This window comes from Dasypus novemcinctus, chromosome 9, assembly GCF_030445035.2.
Source record: "Dasypus novemcinctus isolate mDasNov1 chromosome 9, mDasNov1.1.hap2, whole genome shotgun sequence".
NCBI classification, from domain to species: Eukaryota; Metazoa; Chordata; class Mammalia; order Cingulata; family Dasypodidae; genus Dasypus; species Dasypus novemcinctus.
Window position 1 is genome coordinate 129659224 of NC_080681.1, and position 19604 is coordinate 129678827.

Genomic DNA, 19604 nt, shown 5'->3' on the forward strand with positions numbered 1-19604 from the left:
GGACATGAGCCTACCGCCCCCCACTCCCCAGTGCTGAGAGCCTGTCTCTTGCACCACTGAGGATCAGGTGTACTGGGCACTCTGGTGGGTCCTGGAGAGAGCAGGAGCAGGTCCCCACTGGCCTCCCTCCAGAGCGTCGAAGGTCTGTCTCACTCCCAGATGGCCCTTGCTTTTCCAGAAGAGTGGGCTCTGTGGCCAGTTGGGGTCTTGGGCCGGCCCCCCTCTTGATTCTGACATGCACCCTGGGGGCCGGCCCCCCTCTTGGTTCTGACATGCACCCTGACCAAGCCCAGCCGCGGTCATGTGGACCTTTCAACGGCGGTGTCCAGCCCGAGAGCGGGCACAGGCATGCAGCCCTGTCCCCAGGAAACCGACCAGCAGGTAAACAGCTCACGCCGCCCCATGCTTAGAGCAGCAGGCGGCAGACCCGGGACACCGATTTTCATATTTTAACTTGTCCACATTCTTTAATTATCTGAGGTGAGCGCCAAGGAATTAGTCACTGAAGCCAAAGCAGAAGGCTGATAGGATCTCCACGCCAAGCAGCGACAGATCCCGAGGGGGCGGGCGGCTTCCCGCACGCTGGCCCTGTGCGGGAGTTTTGATGAGACGGGACCGCAAACACGGAACCCCGTGGTCCCTGGGCTTGTCCGCTCATGAGTGAAGACGTGCAGCCAGACACTAGACGCGAGAGAGCCCAGGGTCCCCCTTCCCTGCCACCCGCCCCCACCACCCTGAAACGTCCAGCTCAATGGCACTGCGGTCAGGTGCCAGGGGACCGACCCAGCCGTGCAGCCCCTGTGCCCGCTTTCCCAGGGCCACCCCCACCCGCCCACACGGCCTCTGAGCACGAGGCCATCGCAGGCCCAGGGCCCCCGTTGAGGCTGCAGCTTCGAGTGTGGCTGGGAACCCACCAGTTAGAGTGTGGGCAGCTCGAGCCCACCACAGCCCTGTCCCCCGCCGGGTTTGAGGACCTTGCTCCCTGAGCAAGCTTTCTTGTCGCCCGCCCCTGTGCCAGGCCAGGGAGCCTCACCTGGGCCCACACCTTGGACCAAGCTGCAAAGGCCCGGGAGAGGCCTGGGTTTGCACGGAGGCCAGCCTGGAGGCAGCGGTCAGCACAGGCCGCACAGAAGTGCTCGAGGGACCCCAGAACCCGAGGGTCCCCAGGAGTTGCGACGAGACCCGCTTGGCAGTGGGGAGCAACCCAGGCAAACGCCGGCTCTTTCGGGCTGTTTTGCTTTCATTAAGAACTCCCGAGATAATGGGCTAATTGGGACACGCCCGGCCCGCGGCGGCCCTCAGCGTGTGTCTACATGTGCGCAGGGTGCCCGGCCCCACCCCAGGAAGGCCGCGAGCACGGGGCCGGGGGCAGAGGGGGCTGCCTCCGAGGCCCTGGGGTGTACGTGTGCATTGATGGGGCAGGAGCTGGGGCAGGCAGCCGGGGCTGGGGGAGCGGGTCCCCTGCAGCTGGCCTGGGAGAGGCTGCCAAGCCCCGAGAGGCCCCACCGCTCCTGGACAGGGCAGTGCCGCGCGCTCCCGCATCCCGGTCTATTTGCGCTGCAGACGTGAGTCCAGCTGCTCCCCGTAGGACGCCGGGGGGGGGGGGCGCCTGGCCCAGATGGCGGTCTGGAGAAGGGCTCGGGTGGGAGGCCCGGCGTGGAGTCCCCTCTCCCGGCTCGGCGCAGGCCAGGCTCGCCGCTGGGGTTGGGGGCTTTGGGGCAGGGCAGCGCGAGGCTGCGTCCCACAGGCTCCGGGCCCGGGAGGCCCCAGCACTGTTGGGGTGGGCCCGGCTCCTGGCCGTGGGGGTGGAGGGGAGAAGGGCCAGCTGAGTGGAGAAGGCCTGGTCGCGCCAGCCTTAGAAACACAGGGGCCGGCCGCGACCCTGTCCAGAGGGAAGTGGCCCCGCAGCAGCATGGGCACCGGCTCACACCAGCCATTCTGCACGGGCCGGGCGGCTGGAGCGCAGTCCTGCCTCTGTGACCGAGACCCCGCCCAGCCACTGTCCCCTGCCCGGCCCACCAAGCCCCCCGCCCGGCCCACAGAGCCCCCTACTTGGCCACTGCCCCCTGCCCAGTCCGCCAAGCCCCTGCCTGGCCACAGAAACCCCCATTTGACTGGCCGAGCCACCTGCCCGGCCACTGTTCCCCACCCAGCCACCACCCCCTGCCCTACCCACAAAGCCCCCTGCCCAGCCACTGCTCTCCACCCAGCCCACCGAGCCCCCCGCCCAGCCCACAAAAACCCCCATCTGACCGGCTGAAATCCCCCACCCAGCCTGCCGAGCCCCCTGCCCAGCCACTGCCCCCCACCCAGCCCACCCAGCCCCCCGCTCAGCCCACAGAGCCCCCTGCCCAGCCACTGCTCCCTGCCCAGACCGCTAAGCCCCCTGCCTGGTCCACAGAGCTCCCTGCCTGGCCCAGAGCTCCCCATCCAGCCACTGCCCTCTGCCCAGCCCACTGAGTCCCCGTCCAGCCACTGCCCCCCCGCCTGGCACTCCGCCCCAGGGCCCTGGCCAGCCTCTGACAGGCACATCCAGGTGATGCCCATGGAGCTCGGGTGTGCCCAGCCCAGGGACGGCCCCTCAGCCCATTGACAAGGACCCCGGCCCACCCGGGCTGGAGCAGATGCTCTCAGGCTCCTGGGAGAGCCCACCTGCCCGCCCACCCCTCTGGGAGGGACAGCTGGAGAAATCGCTAACGACGATTCCAATACTGGCTGGATGCTGCTGGCTGAGCGCTCCCCCAGTGCCCGGCGCGGAGCTCACCAGGTGATGTGGGGTCTCCCCCAGTCCCACCCTTTGAGGAGGGAAACAAGACTCAGGAGGCTCCAAAGACTTGCCCTGGCACACCTCCTGGGCCTGGAGCCCGTGGAGGGGGCCACAGCTCAGCAAGGGCGGGCGCAGGTGCCGAGACGTGCCCAGGGGGGCTGACCCGTGGGAAGGGTCTCAGCTCCGCCCCCAGCCGCCAGTCTGCGCATCCCGCAGCGTCCCCTGCTCTTGGGGCCTGGCTGGGAAGTGGGAGGCTTCGGAGCACACGGGACCGTTTAGCACCGGTCGGGCCCCACGTCTGGGTGGGGCGCCTCAGACCGCACACCCTCTTCCCGCCCCGTCCTGTGGGACCTTCCCCGCACCCCAGGTGGCCGTGCAGGACCCTGGCCTCATCCTGCAGATGAGGGGCCGGACAGGAGGCCCCTGTGCCGTCCCCACGTGGGCACGTGTCCCCGCTCCTTTTAAGCTCAGTGTGGGTGTTTGTTGTTTGAAATCTGCAGACCTTCTCCAACCACGTTTTGGAAGCAGATGGAAACGATTGTTTTGCGAAGTCCCCCCAGTCCCTCCTGACTGCCCCTCTCGTTTCCCGGCGTCCAGGACCCCCGAGCCGGGTCCTGAGTCAGGCCGATGGGGCCCTCGTGGAGACGGGTTCACAGCCACAGGCGCGATGCGTCCTGCTCTTCAGAACAAAACGGTAACAAAAACCCTGAGGGCAGAAAGAAACCACGTCCCAAGGGCCCGCGGTTTCAGCAGCACCTCAGATGGGGAGGGGGGAGTCTGCAGCCTCAGCCCTGCGCTGAGCCCAGCACGGCCGACTCGACTTGGGAAGTGCTCGTTTGCCCCCAGTTTAGAAGACACAAGGTTGCAAATGGTGGGATTCCTGCCGTTCTGGCTTGGCCATAGCAGTCCCCAAAGGGCCACTCCCACCCTGTCACCCCTCCCACCAAAGACCTGGTCTCGAAGGGCCTTTGCTTTTGCCACACCCCTTTCTTGGTACAGTCTCTCAAGCCTCCCCCCAGGCACCCTCCCCCCCACCTCCCCCTAGGCAGCCCCTCCCAGGCAGCCTCCCCCTTCATGCAGCCTCCCCCACAGGCAGCTCCCCCACCTCCTCCACAGGCAGCCTTCCCCCAGGCACCCCCAAGCACCCCCCCAGCTCCCCCCAGGCAGCCCCCTTCCCCCCCCAGGTAGCCTCCCCCTCCATGTGCCCCCCCCAGGTACCCCCCAGGCAGCCCCCCCAGGCAGCCTCCCCTCTGCCACCACCTCCACAGGCAGCCCCCCCAGGCAGCTTGTCCCATGCTCTGGGGCTGGGCAGGGAAAGGCAATCAGAGCACACACCCAGGGACCCCCCCGCCCCCCTCCCCGCCGTGACCGCAGGCTCTCCTGTAAGAGGGTCTCCATTTACCACACCCAGGGCACGGAGACAGGGGAGCAGCTCAAACAAGGGCCGGGGCAGCTGAGCCAGGCCCGGGGAGGAACGTGGAGGAGCTGAGGTCCAGCCCCATCGCCCTGGCAACCAGCACGAAGAGGGAAGCGGGCAGGACACGGACTTCCAGACCCGCAGCGGGGAGAGCAGATGCACCGAGGGTCAGGGAGAGTGCCCGAGCAGCCCTCGAGCCTCTGCGGGCGCAGGTCTCTGCGCATGGCGCGCGGACGCGCTCCCTCTTGGCTGGTCCCGTGAAGGCACGTCCAGGGTGCATGGAATGAGCACGGCCCTCGGCCGTCACCAGTAAGGATGCAAGTCCCCGACCGTGCTACCGTGGGTTGTGGGTTGTCTCGGCCACGAGCTGGAAGTGGCTGGGAGCGCACCAGGCCTCTGTCCGCAGCCCACGCCTGCTGACCCCGAGCTCCTTCCCTGGGGGCCCCGGGACCCCTGTGCCGCCCCAGAGGCAACGCCCTAAGCCGGCAGCCGCTGCCTCCCCTCGGGAGGCACTGGTCGCCAGGGCAGGCACAGAGGGGCCTCCACCTGGCCCTGCCTCCTGTGCCTGGCCCCTGCTGGGCGCACACGCCAGGCCAGGCCAGACCCCGGCCCTGCCCCACCTTTCTCCAGACCGGAGGGACATCAAGGGCTGGGGCTGCTTCCCAGGGGAGCAGGGGTCCAAGGGACAGCCCAGGGACTGTGCCCTTCTTTTTAGGGGGTGCCGGGGTTGAAACTGCGACCTCATGCATGGGAAGCAGGCGCTCAACCACTGAGCTACGCCACTCCCCTGTCCCTTTTGAACCCTGCAGTAGAGGCTTCCCACCTCCCTGGCTCTGTCCATCGGTCCATCCAGCATCCACCTCTCAGCCCCCAGGAGGTCCAGCTGCCTCTCTTGAGCCAACCGTGCTGGGGACAGGGAGGAGCAATGGGCCAGAGCCAGGCCTGTGCCCCCGGCCCGATCGTGCAGGCCCTGCCCCGGGACCACCGGGCGCACAGAGGGAGGGTCTCTGCAGCCGTGCAAGCACCTCTCCAGAGGCTTCCAGAGCAAACCAAGACGGCCATGTCACCGTGGAAGGCGGGGGGCCCTCTCCCCCCATTCCCCCCTTTCCCTCCTCCCTCCTCCCCTTCCCCCTTTCCTTCCACCAAATCTCGCTGAGCCCTGGCCCCCGGGGTCCCCCCCTACAGGGCACACCCTCCCAGCTGGAGCCCCCTCGGCAGGGGCAGGGCTGCACCGGGGCCCCCGACGCCTCCAGGAGTCTGGTCTCGTGCGGCTCCCCGAGGCTGGCCCCGGCTGCCCAGGGGCCCCATCCTCAGCTATGCCCGCGCAGCCGCCCTCACGCATCGGCCGCGCGCAGCTCGACCACCCCCTCTCCCTCCCCACAGCTACGCCGCGCCCACCCTCCACGGCCTTCAGAAGCCCCCCTGGCCGGGCAGCCCTGGCTGGGGCGCTGGGAGCCGAGACCAAATCCCAGCGCTGTCCTCTCGTCAGCTGCAGCCGGTGCTGCCTCTGTCGGCTCCGGGGGGACCACAGTACGGCCTCCATCGGGGGCTCAGAGGGCCCCCCAGCTTCCCAGGGACCAGCGTGCGGGGAGGGGGACATGGGGGGGCGCAGAGGTGGGGAGCCCAGAGGGAGGGGCCTGCCTGCAGCCCCCACCCTGCCCGGCCCCTGCCCCCAGATGGCCGCTGGCTCTCGCCGCTCCCCCATCGCCCCTCCCCCTTCCGGCTCTGCCTCCCGACGCAGGCACCCTGCTGTTCCCCTTGTGTATTCATCTCCCTGCATTAGAATGGGCGCTGGCTCTGGCTCCCCCACCCCATTACTGCGGGGAGCGGGGCTCTCAGGGATGACTTCAGAATGCTGGTGGGTTTGAGGGCCCGGGTCTGACCTCGGGGCCTGCCTGGAGCTCCCCTAAAGGGTCAGCCAGGCCTCTCTGCCTTCTTGCCCCACCCCTGCGCAGTGTGGGCCTCGCCAGGCCCCGCTCAGAGCCGAGGGAGGGGGCCGGAGCCCCGCGGGCCCGGGGAGCCCAGCACCCGACCTCCTTTCGAGAGTCTGAAGCGCTCCACGCTCCCTGATCTCCGAGGCATGTCTGAACTCGGGGCTCCGGCCTCCCCCCGAGGTGGCGGCCCGACACGCAGTCTGGCTTAGGTTGAGCTCCCCCATCCACCCCGAGCGAGCCCTCCATCCCGCTGCTATTCCCACAGCACCCCGAGAGTCTGTGATTAAACGGATGGAAATGCCAACAAGATTCAACTTGTGCGGTGGGGGGGAAAGGCTCCCTCTTCTCTGCAGACGTGCTCACAGCCCCCGCTGCTCTCACCCGGTGAGTCAAGGCCTTGCCCAATCCTCGCCAGGGCCGGGCAGAACTTTCCGCGCCTCACCCGGGGAACGTGCCCCCAGAAGCCCCACTCGGCTGCCAAGGCGTGTGTCTGCAGGACCACGAGGCCCGGGCTGCCAGCTCCTCCAGCTGCAGGCGGCTCGCTGCCGGGGACGGCGTGGGCGGGGGGCACGCGGGGCGCCAGCCTGGACCCCAGAGCACCCGCGGAGGGCCCCAGGGGCCTCCCGGCTGCGAGCAGGTGGCTCGGGATGCACCGGCTTCATTTAGCCACTGAAGAGGGCGGGCCGAGCCGCTGCTCCGGACGCTGGGAGCCTGAAGCAGGGCCGGCTGGGAGGAGCGCCTCCCCGCGTGAGCACCGCTGGTCAGCCTTCCCGCCCCCGTCCCTGATCCAGTCCACCCGGACATCTGCATCCACGCAGTCACATCCCAGCCTTGTCCAGCCACCCACCTGTCCTTCCACTCATCCACCCATCCATCCATCCATCCATCCATCCATCCATCCACTATGCACCCATTCAATTACCATCTATCTATCCACCTGTCTGTCCATCCCCCATTTGTCCATTCACCCACCCATCTGTACTTCCATCCATCTACCCATCCACCCATCCATCCCTCCCCTAGCAACCCATTCACTTATCATCCATCCATCCCCTAGCCACCCATTCATTTTTCATCCATCCATCCATTCATCCATCAATCCATCCACCTGTCTGTCCATCCCCCATTTGTCCATTCACCCATCCAACAATCTGTACTTCCATCCATCTACCATCTCTCTATCCACTAATCAATTCCCATCCACATCTATCTATCCATCATCCATCCATCCACCCACCATCCATGCATACATCTGTCCATCCACTATCCATCCATTTACCTATCATCCATCTGTTCACTCATCCACCATCCATCCACCATCTATCCTTCTATTAATCCATCCATCCGTCTGTCCCTCCACCATCCATCCATTCACCCATGCATCCTTCTGTCCATCATCCATTCACCCACTAATCTACCACCCATCCATCTCTGTCCATCCACTGTCCATTCACCCATCCAATAATCTGTACATCCATCTGTCTACTATCTACACATCCACTAATCCACTCATCCATCCACATCTATTTGTCTATGCATCATCCATCCATCCATCTATTCACAATCCGTGCATCCATCCGTGTCCATCGATCCCTCCATCGTGCAGGTGCTGATCAGGCTGGGCCAGCATTGGGCCCTGTGCCGGGTGCTGAGTCCTCCAAGGGTCCCAGCAGCAGTGTTGCTGCCCCTGGAAAGCTCGTTTCATTGGGAAGACAGGATAGGAACATGGGCGAGCACTTAGCCTGGGTCAAGAGCAGTGAAGGTCACAAAGAGGCAACACGGGGAGTCATGAGTGCACCCCTTTAAAGAGCTTTTGTCAGGAGGTGACAGTTTAGTGGGACCCCCAAATCAGTGAAAAGGCTGTCCAAGACGAACTATGGGAGAGCCAGGAGCAGAAGGAGCCGCAGGGGCAGGTCTCCGAGAGACACCTGTCTGCTCACTCAGCAAAGCCCCGGCCACCACTGGCGCCCTCCCTCCCCGCCAGCGGGTTCCCAGCCCCTCCTCCCGCGGCTTCCTCGCAGGAGCTCAGCAAGCCCCCCTGCTGGCCCCCACCTCTGGGCAGCGTCCCCCCATCCTACCAGCCTCCAATGTCGGGGTGCTCAGGATTCGGCTCTCCCTTGGGCTCGCCTTCCCGCCCTCCAGTGCCCACAGCCTCCGAGTGGCCACTAGCCCCCAGCGCCACGCACTTTCTGACCTGAGCACCTCCCGGCTCTCCTGTCCCCCTAAACAGCAGAGCCCCCACCTGAGATGCTTTCCTACAGCCCTGGCCTTCCCCGAGCCCCAGAACCATCCAGCCCCCGACCGCTCCCCACCACCTCCGCCCTGGCCCTTCTCCAAACCCTCTGTCCCTACCACTGTCTTTCTGGGGTGCCGATCAGGCCCCCCCCGCCTCTGGCACTCCCCTGCCACATCCACTGACCCAGGACCAACCTCACCTGGAAGGTCCACGTGAGCAGACCCGCCCCTCCCCTCACCCCGCCCCCACCCTGTAACGCCCCCCTCCTCTCAGATGTGCCAGCTCAGCCTCCACTGGGCCTCAGTCGGGGTCCCGCCCCAGAAAGATGCCCCCTGCGTAAATCAGAGGGAAATGGGTCCCCGGGGCGAGAAGCCAAGCAGGGTGGCCCGGAATGGGGCAGCAGAGGGTGCCCCACCCCAGAACAGGGGCAGGTGAGGCCCCCAGCCTCGGGGCAGAGGGACAGCAGGTGTCCAAAGCCAGCGGCTGCAGTCACCAGAGGAAGCTGGGCAGTGATGGCCCATCGGAAGGAGCTGGCGCCCTGGGGGGTGCCCTCCCCCGCAGCACCCACTGGACAGACACCCTGAGGCCCTTGGCACGGAACCCAGGCCTCTCGCTGGCAGGGCCTGCGCCCCGAGGTACAGGGCAGGGCAGGACGGGGCAGCGCAGGGCCGGCAGCCGGGGGGCCTGTCGCAGCACTCAGTGCCCACCTCTCCCCACCCCTGTGCCTCCAGAGGGGTCCCGCTCCCACCCTCTACGGCAGCACCCACGTTGCCTCGCAGATGATTCTGATCATGGGCGCGCTTGTTTGGTCACCGTCCGTCACCCCCAACTGGACCGAGAGCCCCTGGGTTGGGAGTGGGGGTCATGGGCACCACGGGACCCGCCCTCCCCGTAGGGGGCCCAGGAGCCCCGCGCTGTCCTCCGCCTCCTCCCGCCACTGCTGCTGCTCACGCACACAGGAGCTCTTACGGAGTCGCAGCCCAGCGCAGCCGGCCTCTGCCACCGCAGCCCCGTCCCCATCGGCGGAGCCCCCTGCCCCGCTCGCTGAGCCCAAACCCGGCGTCTCCCGCACCCTCCCTGCTCCCCTGGACTCCGCAAACCTGGCCCGGAGTGGAGCTCCTCCCACACCTGCAGCCCCCACCGGGCTGGCGCCAGCCCCTCCCCATGGCCCCTCTGGCCACCCCGGCCGCTGTCCCCTGTGTGCTGCAGCCAGCGGCCCTGCTGGGCGCCCGCCGGATCACGGCGCCCCTCTGCTCTGGACCCCCTGCAAACAGTGGGCACTTAGCAAATGCATCTCGTGTTCCCGGCTTCCCTGCACTCCGGCGAGGCCCGTCTCCCATGCCCCGCGGCCCCGCGGCTGCTCTCTGCCTTGGTGCAGCCGCTGGGGAGCCCCGACCTTCGTGGAACGGCGTTCCCCGGTGAGGGCCTCGTGCCGGACGGAGCCGGGGACAGGGCAGCCCCGGGGACCCAGCTCACGAGGACGGGGCTGCAGCCCCCTCCCCAGAGAAAGATGCCGATAGGGGCTGCGCTGCAGCAGCCCTGCTGGTAGCTTTGGATACTGGCCAGGGTCCCTGCCCCCCACCCCCCAAAAAAGACGAGGCTGGGATCTGGGAGGTCGGCCAGGCTGCTGGCCCGGGAAGGGGAGCCACCGGCCCAAAGATGTGGCCGAGGCCAGCCCCGCACCATGCTCTTCTGCCCGCAGCGCTGGGACCCAGCCGGGGTCCAGGAGTTCCCCCCCCCCCTACCTGGACGTGACCCTCCACCCAGCTGGTCCTGCCCGCCCGGGCCCGCACTGCCCTCACACTCCGTCAGAAAGGACTGGGAGGCCCTCGCTCCGCGGAGGCTGTTTTTTCTGGTTTCCACTGCCCCTCTGGACCTGCCTGCACTCGCGACTTCCTCCAGGGGGAAGGGGCCGCCAAGAGCCCTGTCTGGGTCAGGAATGGAGACAGGGACCCTCGCCCCAAATTAAGGGGGCCCAGTCCAGCCCGCCTCCCCGAGCCTGGCGGGGGACCGGGAACGAAGGAGCGAGCGAACGAATGAAGCGCGGCGGTCCCTGCTCTGCAGCCGCGGAAGGCGCTCCTGCGTGGGGGCCGCAGGGGTGCCCCGCCCCAGGGACCGCTCACAGCCACTCCCCTGCCCGAGTTCCCCGGGGCGTCCTGGTGTCGGCTGACCTCGAGAGGAAACCCGCGCGGGTCCCGCTGGCCGGGCAGGGCCCCCAGGCCCCCAGGGGCTCAGGACCCCGACCAGGGACCCGGGCTTGCCAGGGGCACGCGCGCCGCTCCCTCACGGCCCGGGGCCCAGGCTCAGGGCGCCCAGGACAGCGTGTTGGGGGAAAGGACAAATGAAAGAATGAGTGAGTGAATGAACGAGCGACTGGGCCGCTGACGGCGGGGGGCGGGGCCACAGCCCCTCCCCTTGTTGCTGCTTCTCCTGCCCGGCGCCTCTCCCAGGGCGGGGCCGGCCAGGGCTGAGCGGTCCACACGGCCCAGACTCGAGTCAGTGCACAGAGACAGAGCCCGGGCGGCCGTGTAGACAGCCACCTGCTCAGGCAGTGTGGACAGGTCACCCCGACAAACACAGCCGGCCACACTCCCACTGCTGCTCTGCCCACAGCCGTGCCTGGGAGACACCCTCACACACAAACACACACACCTGCCCCAACACACACACCCACAATACACACAGACCCACAACAAACACATGCACTCGCAACACACACGAACCCACGGCAAATACACGCACTCACAACACACAGGCATACACCCACAATACACACACTCACAACAAACACATGCACTCGCAACACACATGCACACACAACACACACGAACCCATGACAAATACACGCACTCACAGCACGCACGCACCCAAAACACACACAGACCTACAACAAACTCATGCACTTGCAGCGCACAGTTATACATCCACAACATACACACCCACATCACATGCCCTCACAACACACATGCACACATCCACAACACACACGGACCCACAACAAACACGCACTCACAGCGCAAAGGCACACACCCACAACACATGGAGACCCACAACAAACACATGCACTCACAACACACAGGCACACACCCACAGATTCCCCAACATCCCTATGCACACACAGCACACACAACACACATGCACGCACAGCACACGCACACCCACATCACAATCACACACCTGCAGACACACGTCCATACCAACCCCCCCTCGCATGCACACTCATCCACACTCAGACATGCATGCTCACACAGGCACAGCTGCACACACACTGGAGCACGCACCCTCCCAAGCCACCCGCCGCTCCCGCGCCCCCAGGCTTGGTGATCTTGCCCACAGCTCCGGTCCTCAGCCTGTCACACATCGTCCCGCACAGCGGCTGGGCCTCCGGCGTGGCCCAGGCCACCAGCGCCCCTGCCCTGCCGCTTCCCTCGAAGAGACGAGACGAAGTGACTCGCGATGCGAGGGGCGCGCCCAGCCCCCGCCTGCCCTTGGCCGCCGCCCAGCCCCCAGGGGCCGCCAGCCTGGAAACCAGCCCAGGGCCGGCTCGGGTTACGAGCTGAGCCCCCGTGCAGCCCCTTCTCCGTTCCTCCACCAGCCCACCCCATCCCGTCCCCTCCTTGAGGCGTCAGCAGAAGCCCCGGGGCCGGCGCACAGCAAAGCCTTAGCCTGGGCTCACCCAGGCGCCCACGGGCTGTCAAGTGAGCAATTCCCCGGCAGGAGTCTCCTGGGCCTGCGCTCCGGAGGTGACAGCTCCACAGCCTGAGCCCTGGGGGCAAGGCGGCCCCGGGTCCCTGGGCTCCTGGCAGCTGGGGCTGGGAAGGACAGCACAGAGGAGCCCAGAGCCCCCAGCCCCAGAGCCCAGAGCCTCGGGAGCCCCCGGCAGACCCGCCCTGGGCCACGACCCCCACTTCCCCGGTGCTGGGGTCCCCGCCCAGTTGGTGGGCACCGGTCCCCAGTGCTACCCAGCACGGGCAGGCATCCCTGCATCTGTCCAGCCCCCATGCCCAGCACCGGCCCCCTGGCACTCGGCCGGTCCCCCCAGCTGCAGGCACCCTGATGCGCCACCTCCACCACGGCCAAATCCCCGTGCCATCCACCGGGGAGGGCGGGGGAGACAGGGTCCCCCAAACCAACCGACGCGCATGGGGCACCTACCGCAGGGAAGTGCTGCATGGGGTCGCTGGCGTAGAGCATGTTAGGCGGGCGGGGGTCCGGGCACGCTGGGGAGCCGGCGCGGCGTGGGCAGCGGCATGGGGCTGGGTGGCCGGGGAGGGCAGGGGCGGGGCGGGAGCCGCCCGGCGGCTAGGGGGGCAGGGGCCGGGGACGCTGCGGCACGTGTGGGCCGGGGGCTGGCCTCGCCGCCTTCCCCATCGCCCTCCGTGCTGTCAGCTGCCGCATCCAACAACACAACGCGCGGCCCGCCCCCCGCGCCTCATGACTATTCATCAAAGCCCCGGGCAGGCCCCAGCTTGCCCAATGGCGGCCCGCACCACAGCTCCCGCATGGGGGGGGACGGGGCGGGGACGCGCCCGCTGCGGCTCCATCACCCACCCCACCCCGGTCCCTCCAGAGGAGCCGCCAGGTAAGGCCCGGGGGGCCACGGGCTCCGTCCCCACAAGCTGCCTCCAATCCCCGCACGCGCGGGGGGACGCCTCCACCCAGGGACTCGGGGAGGCCAGGCCACCCGGGGGCAGGGGAGGTGTGACTGCCTCGGGTCACCCGTGGCAACCAGGTGGAGCGGGCGTCCGTCCTGCCCACAGAACCTGGGGTCCCCCGGACAGGTGGGGCCCGCGGCAGGCGGTGGCCCTGGGACCCTGGGAGCCTGCAACAGCAAGGCGTGGCCAGGCATGGCCTGTCGCCCACCAGCCCCGGCAGCTCCACGCAGCAGGCCGAGTGGGCAGACCTGGAGCCCAGAGGCCGCGAGTCCCCACTCGGGGCGGCTCCTGACCGGGTCCCTGCTCCCGACGAGCCCCCGGAAATGGGGAGGGCCTCGGTAGGCAGGGGCCCCGGGGCGGCTGCCCACCCGCTGTCCTCCGGGGGAGGCGGAACCCCGGCTCCGTGTTAGCCCTCTGCTGCAGAGCTCCCCTCGGCGAGCGCGCTGCAGCCCCCTTGAGCCCGGAAGCAGGTGTGGGGGCCGGGTCCCCGACAGAGGGTCCCCAGGGCCCAGCAGGGGTGGAAAAGGCGGGGCGCTGAGAGGTGTGCCGGGACCTGGGCCCCTGCCTCCTCTTGCCAGGGCCCCCGACCCCCTCCAGCCCCCAGCTCCGGTGCCGGGAAGCCCCCTCTCCCCGGCTCTTGGGGGCAAGGGGCCGAAGAGGCCACGCAGGGCCGTGGCCCCGGGGCCTCTTCCCGGCTTGGGGCCCGGGGTGTGGGCAGTGGCCAGGGCAGGCGTGGGCCCTCCGTGGACCACGTGGCTCGGCGTGAAAACGGAGGAAAGTGGAGTTTCTGTCGGGTCTCCTGGGAGACTCCGCAGGGTCTGGGGTGGAGCCGAGGGCGGAGCCTGGGGGGGGTGGCAGTGAGAGGCCCCTGCCCCGGGTGCCCGCCGCGCATCCCTCCCGCCCACCGCCGGCGAGAGGCCCAGTGCGTGCAGCCCAGCATGCACGCGGGGGGGCAGGCAGCGTGGCCCGGCGGGGGCCCTGCTCCAAAGGGGCTCTGAGGGGCGGGGCTCCTGGGGGTGGGGCTGGCAGGACATCCCGAGCCATGGGGGAGGAGTGAGGGGAGGGCCCCGGGTTCAAATGCCGACCCCCGACGGCGGTGTGCGATGAGGGGCAGGCCCTCACCTGTGGGACCGGGCACCAGGTACAGCTCCCGGCACAGGGGCCACAGGGGGCCGCTGGCTGCTTCCTTAACCGCATCAGGTTAGAGAACAACCCGAAGTGGGGGGAGGGACAAAAGGGCCAAAGAGTTTGATGTGGCGAGAGACTCCAGGCCAGGGCCGGGGGAGTGCCCGGGGGGAGTTCTAAGGTGGCCTGAGACCACCCCCAGGCACACACCATGCATGGACCCCTCCCCTAGAGTGTGGGCAGGACCGTGACTAGCTTTCTAGGGGGAGGGTGCTGAGTCAATCAAGGGGAGACTCTGCAGGTGAGCCTGACCTAATCAGGTGAGCCCTAAAAGGAGGCGGAGAGCTCTGATGGGAGAACCCCCCAGCCGGAGGACAAAGCGCCGTGCCGCGGAGGGCACCGGCAGGGAGCTGAGCTCAGCGGCCCAGGTCGACAGCCAGCAGGGAAGCGGGACCTCAGTCCTACAGCCGCAAGAAGGCCACAGCTCGGAAGAGGACCCTGTCCTCAGACAGGGTGGCAGGCCCGGCTGACACACTGACACACTGCGAGACCCTGAGCGGGCCCCAGTGGAAACACACGGGCCTCCTGGCCATGGAAACGGGGAGGTAATAAACAGGTGTCACCTAAGCTGCTAAGTTCACGGTCATTTGTTACACAGCACAGCTGACTGATACACCAGGAGAACAAATAACTCAGCGGGTCTGGCGTCAGCCAAAGACCTCGGGCAGAGGAAGGTCTGGGCTCCATGGTGACCTCAGGCCACTGAGAAGGTCGAGGGGCTTGCTTTGGCCCCGGTCCGTGCCTCTGACCTCAGGCCTGCAGGGCCCGAGGCTGGGTGGGAGGGGGAGCTGGCCACCCGTGGGCCCTGGGCTGCAGCTGCCTGGTGAGAGGCCAGGTCGGAAAGGCCCCTCTGCCACCCTGCTGGGGGTGGGCAGAGAGAGCCGAGCCGCTGGAGGGGGGCCCTGGCCTGGGAACCTGCGCTGTCCCCACGCGGAGCCTCTGACCCGGCCCCACATTTCTGGCTCTAAGAGGCAGGCAGCACCACCCCCTGGAAGTCCCCACGGCCTGGCAGTTCTGAGCACACGGGCAGCAGGGCTGGAAGCCTCCGTCCCCAGGACCTGGCCCCTCCAGGCGGGCGGTCTGCTGAGGAGGGGGTGGGGCGCACTCTCCTGGGCATCTGGGCATCTGCACAGGGCCAGGCTCTGCCCATGCTGCTGACGGCCCTGCTGGGCGGGCGGCCTTGACTGGGGGCCCCCCTGCGCTGGAGTGGGTGGGCCGTGGGGAGGTGGGTGGGCCACGGCGAGCTCACACCCTCCCTGCTGCGGAGCTGCAGACCCTCCCTCCCTGCCCCCGCGGCTCTGCCGGGACAGCGGACGCAGGGAGCCCAGGCCCTCCTTCTCCAGGACCTGGGGGGGAATACCCCTCCCTCGGGGTGACCGCGAGGGTCCCGCCTCTCTGCGGACCCCTGAGTCCCGGGCTCTTGCTGCCGCAGCTCCCTGGGGGCCCGCAGAGGGCGCGGGCGGACAGCTTTGCCCTCTGCCCCTGGTGGCCGCCCCGCCCCCACAGCCCACCTGCCCGCGCAGCTGCTGTCCCGGAGGCGCCAGGAGAGGCGGGAAGGCGAGCGGCCCGCGCGCTGGGCGAGAGCGCCTGGGATGGAGCCACAGGAGGGGCGCCCGGGACGGGCAGGGCGGAGGCAGGGGACCCCAGCCCCGACCGCCCCCATCCTGCCTCCCAGCCTCCTCCCCGCCTCGGTGCATCCCCGGGCGCTGCTGGCGGAGCGTCCCCCCTCGCTCCGTGGACGCGGAGAGCAGGAGGATGAGGACCGCGCCAGGGACACTGGGGGGCCTGCCTCAGCCCCTGCCTCCCGCCCGCAAGCACCCAGCCAGGGGAGCGCTTGGTCATGTCTGCGTGCTCCTAGAGTGTGGGAAGGCCCCACTCTGCTGGCTTCCGGTGTCCCCGCGGGCCCCCACCTGGTCAGGGCCTGCTCCAGGGCCCCGCAAGGACAGGGTGGGGGGTCCCTCGGGCACGACCCTTTGGGTTTGGTCTCAGCCCCCCACCCTGACGAGGCGCTCCTCACGCTGGGCCATGGGGGCTGGGGGGGCTGTTCCCGGGCCCCCTGGGCACCCCGCTGCGGCTCATCTCCTACCCTCCCCGTCACACCTGGCGCGTGTCACGAGCTTCTCGCATGCCAGGCCACACGCACGCGGAGGCTTCGGACCCCGGCCGGGGACCCTCTCACAGCCCCATTCTACAGACCAGGAGCCTGGGCCCAGCAGGGGCGCAGGGGGCTCAGACCCCCGTCGTCTGGCTGCAGGGTCCCCGTTCCCACCGTGGCCCCCGTGCTCGCGGCCCACCCAGGGGGGCTGTGTTGGGACCCACCCAGGCCCCTACCCTGCCCTGGAGACCAACTGCTCCTGCCTGAGCCCCTCCCAGCTCGGCTCCCTCCACAGGACCTGGCTGGCAAGGGGGTCCGAGGCCCCCCACTGCCCAGTCACCCCAACGTCCCCCTGGGGCGCAGGGACGACTCGAGCCGAGCAGGCTGGCTCCTCGGTCAGGGCCCCGGAGCCTCGTATGCCCACTGCTCACGGGGACGCGGGCCTGGGGGCTAGGGGGTCCCCACGACAGCTGCAAGTGACACAGAGGCTCACAGGGGTGAGAGAAGGAAACTGCCTGTTTTCCCCCGCGCGGCCGGCGCTGGCTGAGGGGTGCAGGAGGCCAGGGCCCCGATGTCGGAAGGTCCCGTGAGGGCGGAGCCTGCCTGAGCCACGCCGCCCTGCTGGCGGCTCTGTCCTGGAGAAAGGGGGTGTGGCCCTGCCCAGGCCTGGGGGTGGGTGGGGTCCTGCGCAGAGGGGGCGGGGCCAGTGCCCACCGGCACAGGGGACAGAGCAGGCTGGGGTGCAGCCTCTGGAGGGGGCAGGGGTCTGGGAAGGGCCTGCCCGCCCCTTGCATGGTGGGGGGCACCCACGGCCGGGGGCACCTGTAGCCCCTCTTCTCAGTCCCAGGCGGCTGCCAGGGTCCCTGAGCTCAGCCCAGAGGGGGGTCTAGGCCCCCACCCGAGGCCTGCGCAGTCGCCGTGACCAGCCGATGCATGTCGGGGTGGGCCAGCGGGGTGGGGGGCAGGCAGGCCGGGGCCCCCCAGCACTGGGCTTCTGGGGCAGCCTCCTTGCTGACACCCAGGGGCTCACCTGCCCCCCAACTCCCCGCTCAGTTCAGCCAAGGCCGCCAGCCCCACCCACGGGCTCCAGGCCACTCCGGGCCCACCCCCCCACCCCCCCACCCCCCCCACCCCCCCCACCCCCCCACCCCCGCAGCTCCTGTCCATGCTCCAGCACATCCTTCCAGCCCCAAACCCCCCAGGTCCCCCCAGCCCCCTTCAGCCCACCCCCAGGCTCCTGGAGGCCCCCCAGACCTCCCCCAGACCCCTCAGGGGTGACCAGGGCCTCTGAGGGCGGGAAGCGCGCATCGGCTCTGCCCCCCACCTCAGGGGGGCCTGGCGGCTGCTCTAAGTGCCCCTCTGCAGCATGTCGACCGCGGCCCCCGTGGCCCCCACTGCCCCCGCTGCCCCGGCCGCCAGAGGAGTCCGGGTGCTTCCGCCCGCGCTCAGTGGCTGCCCAGGCCCGGCCGCGCGTGCCACGCTCACTGCCGTCCCCCGGCCGCGCTCGCCGCCCTCGCCGCCGTGCCCGGGCCCAGGTCAGGGCGAGGCGGGCGCCCGGCAGCCCACTGTCCCCCCGGGGCTGGCCTCCCGCCGCCGCGAAGGGCCTTCGCTCACAGGCCTTGCAGGACGGCTCTGACCGCGAGGCACGCCGCTGCGTGAGAACCGACCGCCCTGTCCCCCGGGGCGCGAGACCCCAGCCCGGGACGGGCCGGGAGGGGCAGCGGGCGAGGCCCAGCCACGCCAGGCAGCGGGCGTCCTGCGGGGGGCAGGGAGCACAGCCCCTCGAGGGCCCCGGGCGCCCTCTGCCTCCCAGGACCGAGGCCGCCCCTCGAGATGCAGGGTCTGTGACCTCTCAGGTGGGGAGGCAGCTTCTGGATCGTGGGAGACAGACAGACAGACGCCTTGCACATCTGCACGCAGGGGCTCCCCTCCCTGGAGCCCGGGAGGGGACGCCGATGTCCCAGAGGGTCCTGGAAGGGGCCAAGCAGGACCCTGGCCCCCAGAACTGCTGGCAGAAAGGGGACGCCCCGGGAGGGCCTGGGGGGCAGGCAGTGGTCCTGGGCGGGGCCCTGGCACTGCACTGCCCCCCGCCTGGCCCCGGCTCCTGGCCTGTGAAACGGGGAGAGCTGAGCCGCGGGGCGCCCGTGGGCACCGGGAGCCACCCTGGCTGGGGCCGAGGAAGGGGCTTCCTCAGAGAGCAGGGGGCCAGGAGGGGCGCGCTGGCTGCCAGGCCCCCACCCCCCCGGGGCCGCGAGGGCCAAAGAGGCCCCTTCTCCAAGGCCTGCCCACCTCCCCTGCCCCTCGTCACCCCTCCACCCCGCACTGCGCCACCCCTTCACCTTGGGTGGGGGTGTGAGGCCCTCCAGGCTCCGGAACGGGGGGCTTGGGCGGGAAGACAGGGGCTGGGCCTCAGTGCCGTCCTGGCCCCCAGAGCCCCCCTCCTGCCTGGCCCAATGCCCGAAGCCGTGTGTCCACGGGCGAGCTGCAGCCCTGCCCCGAGGGGCTCGGGCCGCGGCGAGGCCAGCACAGCCTCCGTCCCGGGGACCGAGGGCCCCGGCAGAGCTGAGCCAGCCCAAGAACGCCACGCCGCCCCTCCCCACCCCGCCTGATACGACCTGTCCCCGCAGAAGCCCCACTGAGGGACCCCCGTCCTCGGCAACGAGCCTTGCTGGCAGATCCGGGCAGCCCCGAGGTCCGATGGGGGCTGTGGCTGGGCCAGCCCGGGGAGGCGACTGCAGGGCGGGCAGGGGGGACAGCAGGCATTGCTGGCCTCCCCTGGCCAGGGTCCCTCAGCCCTCCGCGTGTGCTGCCCGCCTGCCATGCCACCTCCAGGCACAGCCGGGCCTGGAGGGTCAGAGAGGCAGGGGCGTGGCTAAGCCCAGGTGCTGCAGGGGGGACTCCCGCGGCTCCCAGCAGAGGGACGGAGCCCCCAGGAGGGGCGTGGGCCAGGCCAGGCCAGGCGGGGGCGGGGGTGTTATGCACGCTGCTCTCTAAAACCACAACTGCTCTAGTAGAAAAGGGGGTGCAGGGCCCTCGGCGGCTGCTGCGTTCCCCCCCTAACCTCTGGAAACAGCATCCCAGCTGAGAGGGGGAGCCGGCTCCCCCGTTCTCCCCCGACTGTGCTCCAGGGGGTGGGGGCCATGGACCCAGCCCAGGCAGAGGCACAGGGATGGCTCAGAGATGGGCACGAGGCCACGCTCAGCCCAAGGAGAGGCAGGCCTGCGGGACTGTGGGAGAAACAGGTCCTCTCCCTGCGGGCAGGATTGCCGGGGGGACCTGGCACCCTTCAACAAAGGGGAGAGGCTGCCTGAGATC

At 69.2% G+C, this 19604-nt stretch overlaps 1 protein-coding gene across 2 annotated transcripts in view; it reads right to left on the reverse strand.

Moving 5' to 3' along the window:
* Positions 1 to 19604, reverse strand: part of TP73 (tumor protein p73) — a 56916-nt gene that overhangs the window by 24593 nt on the left and 12719 nt on the right. The window lies entirely within an intron of this gene.